Source organism: Nelumbo nucifera, chromosome 3 (genome assembly GCF_055504915.1).
Source record: "Nelumbo nucifera cultivar China Antique chromosome 3, China Antique-T2T, whole genome shotgun sequence".
NCBI classification, from domain to species: domain Eukaryota; kingdom Viridiplantae; phylum Streptophyta; class Magnoliopsida; order Proteales; family Nelumbonaceae; genus Nelumbo; species Nelumbo nucifera.
Window position 1 is genome coordinate 13,687,862 of NC_142651.1, and position 5,900 is coordinate 13,693,761.

Here is a 5,900-nt window from a genome sequence, read left to right on the forward strand (position 1 = left end):
TAATTACTCTCCTACCATTAGGATTTTATCGTAATCCGCTCACATGTTATATTTTGAGAAACCTGTGCATATCTTTTTAGTCTGAATGATAGTAATGCCCTTTTTGTCCAAACGGAGTGGATTACCGATCCACTCAAAGATGAGGTGAGAAATTGTTTGTGCGAGGCCGATTGAAGTTGATGAGAGAGAGAGAGAGAGGCCACGGTTGGTCACCGTTATTGTTGATTCTACTATTGCTGCGGAGATGTTATGGGTCTAGCTCCAACTTCTGTGGAACCAATAGAGGACAATGCGTAGACAGTCCAATGACTATTAAACTCCAGTAGAAGGAATAGGTGATTGAATAAACTGTAAGCGTGTTGGGTGAAGTAGAGCCGTAGAGGAATCATGTTTTGAGGAGTCCGGATCTCCTGCCCACAACTTCCTACCAACATCCCTGCCCACGTCACCAATTTTGGACATGTGTCCAATAACATGTGCCTCTTCTTCACATGTGCAAAAGTGTATGTGAAGTAAAGAGGCTGTAATGGGACGGACGTTAAGTCCATCCTGTCAAAACCCAGATTTCACCCATTAACCTAACTAATATTTTTACCTAAAAAATTACTTTTCCCTCCCCAACAACCCTAATGGTGTTTCGTTCTCTCCATTCATTCTTTACAAGTACTGTTCCAAGAAACTTCACAGGCAACCGGCAACCGGGAACCAGCAACCAGCAACCGGCAACCAACAACAGGCGACGTGCTTACCGACATCTTATTCTCTCCATACTTCACCGATTAACCTTCTTCTTCTATTCTCCATAACATCCTGTTCCAAGAGATTCTACCGACATCCGGCATCCAACAATCGAGGACGTGCTCACCGACATCCGACATCCAGTAATCGAGGACGTGCTCACCGACATCCTATTCTACGCATACTCCTCCCCCATCGCTTAGCCTTATTTTTCTTATCTCTAACAGCAGTGTGTCCTCTTCCCAAGTATAAGAAGAAAACTCCGATGGTTAATCAACTTCGAATGGTATGTGAGTTTCTGTTTTTTTATTCTTCAGCTCTAATAGAAAATTGGAAATATATATTTATTCTTGACTATGACCTAAAAGAGCTTAGGAAGACGATTCTTGAATAAAATATTTGTCTACTCTCCATTATGACATAGAAGAGCTTAACATTAACGACTATTTATTTAATCTTTAATAAAATATTTGATGGTTGTTTAATAAAACTAATGTTACGGGGGTTTCAATTTTTTCTTTAATAAAACATTTGATTCATTAATTATTGTATCTAGTTTTAGTTTTCTGCATCTATAAATATATTTGAAATTTTGGGTGGACAAAATACATATTTACTTTAATTTTCCCCTTTATTCAAATGGTGTGGGCATTCTTTAATGTGAACTGTTTCTTTTATGAGTTCTAATCAAATCAAAACCTGTATGACTTAAAAATAAATTGGTTCTTAAAAAAATTGCAGAAAAACATATTCGTAGTTGTATATGTGTATTTAAATTTGTTTCCAAATTAGAAATCAAAAAGTGACATTAAATTTATAGTTTGAAAACATGTTTTCATTTAAGCATCTATTATCACGTTTCATAAATTATATAACTTCACACCAAAATAGAAACAAAAATATTAATGTTGTAAAACACTATTATACCCAAAACTCCTATTGTACAATTTTAATCTTAAAAATGTTACTTGTTTAACAATTGGTATATTCTAATATTTTAACAATTAAAATTCTTTCATGTTTAACAGGATAAAGAAAGGATAGAGGGTGGCCCACACTTTGTGCGGAAGTTGGTTTTTGATCTAGATGGAAATGAACCAGAAAAGATTGATGTTACCAATGGTTTAAATGAGGTAAATGTTTTACCTACTATAGATGAGTCAATAAAAAATGTTGATGATTTGCCTAAATTTGAAGAAAATAAGGGTTTTGATGCAAATATACAATATAAACTCAAAGAAAAATTATCATTCATTCCTGAAAAGTTGACTCGCATGAGTTTTAAAACAGTAGAGGAAGCTTATGATTTTTATAATAAATATGTTGGGAAAGTGGGCTTAGTGCTCGAAAAGCTAATAGAGTACTATGCCAAAGGACTAGTAAAGTGAGATTCAGCAAGCTTTGTTGTTCTAGAGAAGGGAAGCGTGTTGCAAATAAATGCAATCTCGTTGTTAAGCAACCCCGAGTGGAGACAAGATGTGGTTGTATTGCAGTTATGAAGATAAGTCAACGAGATGATAGTAGATATTATGTGATTGGTTTTAATGAGAGTCATAACCATTTGGTTACAACTCCTTCAAAGTCACATATGTTGATATCACAAAGAAAGATTTCTAAGGTACAGGGTAATCAAGTTATAATGGCAGATGAATCAGGAATTGCTCCCAAAGCATCAATGGAATTGATGGCAAATGAAGCTGGCGGGCATGAAAATATTGGGTTTACTTTTTTAGATTTGAAAAATTATTTACTCATATCGGAATGGGAAAATAGAGAGAGGGGAGGCAGATGGTATTCTACAATATTTTGAAGACAAACAATCACAAGACCCTTCTTTTGTGTATGCGGTACAATTGGATCAAGCTGAGTTAGTTACTAATTTGTTTTGGGCAGATGCACAAATGATAGTGGACTATGGTCATTTTGGTGATGTGGTATGCTTTGACACAACATATCGAACAAATAAGGAAAATCGACCATTTGCACTATTTGTAGGGGTTAATAATTATAGGCAAACAATTATTTTTGGTGATTCATTATTATATGATGAATCTTCAAATACATTTGAATGGTTATTTCAAGTTTTTGTCAAAATAATGGGTGGAAAAAAACCAAAAACACTTCTAACTGATTGTGATGCAGCTATGGCAAAGGCTATTAATTTAGTGTTTCAGAATTCTGCAAAACACCTTTGTGGTGTTTTTCAAAAGTCTAAGACATTCTCCAAGGATTTCAGTATTTGTGTGTATGCATGCGAGGATGTGGAGGAATTTGAAAATTCATGGGAGAGTATGATCAGTAAATATGAACTTCAAGACAATGATTGGTTGCAAAAACTATACAACAAAAGACATAAATGGGCTTTAGTGTTTGGACACCAATCTTTTTCTGCTAGCATGAGCACAACACAAAGAAGTGAGAGTATGAACAGTTTTCTAAAAGAGTATCTCAATATTAAGCATGATTTGGGAAGATTCCTTGGGCACTTTGAAAGAATGGTTGCTGATAGGCGTTATGAAGAGCTAAAAGCTGAATTTGCAGCAACATGGAGCATCCCTACCTTTGCATCACGATTGAGAAGATTAAAGAATGTTGCCCATATATATACACCTCAAAATTTTTCTATGTTTCATAATGAAGTATTGGAACAACTGAATGCAACATTGAAGGTGATCATGTGGTGTCTGAAACAATAACTATGTATATAGTTAGTGTGTTTGGTACATCTCGTCAATACAATGTTACTTTTGATGCAAAAAATGATTCAGTTAATTGCAATTGCAAAAAGTTTGAATTTGTTAGGATCTTATGTAGGCATGCATTGAAAATACTTGATTATAGACACATAAAAATGATACCCTCATGCTATATATTGAGAAGATGGACCATTGATGCGAGGGTGACCACATCATCTCATATCTCAACTCATTATTCTGATGAAATTACAAGAATGACTATACGTAGAAAACAAATGTTTCATATGCTTAGCCAAATAGTAAATAGAGCTGCATGTAGTGAGGAGGCTTACAAGATAGTTATGGAGTGTGGAGAGAAACTTTTCAGTGATGTGTCAGCGTGTTTACAGCAAACAACATTTAATCAATCATTTATTGCAATTGAGAGTATGGGAGATTAAAATGATAACACCATCTCTCCTTGCACAAATCTTGATGGTGAACATAACAATGCTAGTAGTAATGATGTTGGTTTTGTAGAAGGTGGGATATCAAAACAGGTAAAAGGATTTAAGCACAATGTGACCACCATGCGTTCTTCAAAGAGGCCAAAGAATGCTTTGGCAAAAGCATTTGTAAAGAGAGCAAAACGGAAGAAGGATCAATCTAATGAAAAATTCTCTACAAAGGTATTATTTTTATTTATCTATGAAATTTATTTAAATAAATATTAAATATTAATTTAACTTTTTTTGTTATGCAGGAAGCTAAAGATGGGTGGAATGTGTCTAAGGGGAAGATGGCAGATGAACAACACTTTGACCAAACTCTCTCATATACCCAGGTATTAAAGATTGATAATTACTGCTTTGAAATTTGATATTTCTAGTATTAATATTTTTTTTATTAAAATTCTTATAATATAGGAATCAATGTTTGTGGATAATAGGGAGAATGTTACAAGTACAAGTAATCCAAATAATACCATTCTCTCATATACACAGGATTTGCAAAATTTTTATACTATGACTTCAACATTTCAGGTAATTGACTCAAATCATACATACTTTAACTTAATTTACTTTAAAGGTAACAAAATTTTTAAGAGTTTTATTATATATTTTTGTCATAGCCACCAATTTATTTACTGCATAGGCATTCCTACTCCTTTGTCCATGATATTAATATACAGGATTTTTTTAACACAATTTTTTATAATATAATTTTCCTTCACATTTGTTGGTTTCTTTTTATAGGGAGATGTGCCAGGCAAAGTTTTTAGAGAACCCATCTATGGCGGATCTCATTTGAATAGGTGATAATCTTTGCATTGAAAGAATTATGATCCAAATTATGTTTTGCATCATTAAAAAAGATAAAATTATATTTTTCCAGGCCTCATCAGATATTGGACCATATCATGCAATGGACTTGTACCAGTTCTGAGAAAACTGAGTGACAAATTTTCTCACATTTTCAAACAGGTATACTCTCAATTGTATTGAATAGGTGATAATCTCTTTGTTGAATTGTATCAATTAGGGAGGGTGGGGTTTTCTCTCTCATTTTTAATGATCCTACAACTTGACCTTTAATTAGATTGTTTTTATTTTCTTATCTAATTTCGTTTTTTTTTTCAGGTATGCTTAGACTTTGGATTTTGTCTTCATAACCAATCATGGAACGGATTTCAGAGTTCATGGATGGAGATTTAGTATAGGTTAAATGTCTAATTTATTCATAGTCATGTAATAAAGTATTATTTATAATTTAGTGAGCAACCCACTATTCCATTTAGCAATTAAGGAATTTACAATAAACAATCAACTTAATGACATGTTTACTAGAAAGATAAATCAATTGTTATTTAATTCATTCATTATCACATTGGCCCTTAGTTGCATTGATTGAGAAAGCAATCGGTTCTATTACAATGATTATTCATCTCTATGCTCACCAATTTTTAATCTTTTACTTAGAAAGAGAAACTAATCCAAATAGAAATTTTTGGTTCACTAGGCCTAACAGGCTCCAATCTATTCCAATAAGATTCCAATTTAGGGTAGGTTGCTTGCCTTTCTATATTATATACCAAACAATTTACATTATTTGGCCCCTTTATATGTTCTAAGTCAACATTGGACAATATGAGATTAAAGACAATACAATACAAAAATTACCCCTTTACATACACTGTTCAATGTTAATTCTGAAATTTAGATTCCAAAGTCTGTTTGGATGGTATCAAAAAGTCCTAATCCAATTGGAGCTGATTTCCTAGTTAAGACATGACTTAAGAAGAAAGACAAATCTTATTTTATAAATAATATTTGAAATGGAAAAAAAACTCACTCTGAAAAGAGAGAAACACATGACCATTTGAAAATTGATTTTCTAGTTAAAAAAATAACAAAAAAAACCTACAAATATAGTGGTTTCAAGAGCAAGTTAAGTATCATTACACAAGACAACCTTTAAACACATCAA

At 32.9% G+C, this 5,900-nt stretch overlaps 1 pseudogene across 1 annotated transcript; it reads left to right on the forward strand.

The window, feature by feature from the left end:
- Positions 1-566: 566 nt before the first annotated feature.
- LOC104597029 (protein FAR1-RELATED SEQUENCE 5-like) lies at positions 567-5,332 on the forward strand (annotated as a pseudogene). The gene is made up of 7 exons (XR_016083660.1): positions 567-1,024; positions 1,767-4,102; positions 4,177-4,257; positions 4,340-4,456; positions 4,670-4,728; positions 4,809-4,897; positions 5,054-5,332. The product of XR_016083660.1 is annotated as a protein FAR1-RELATED SEQUENCE 5-like (transcript).
- The last annotated feature ends 568 nt before the right edge of the window (positions 5,333-5,900 follow it).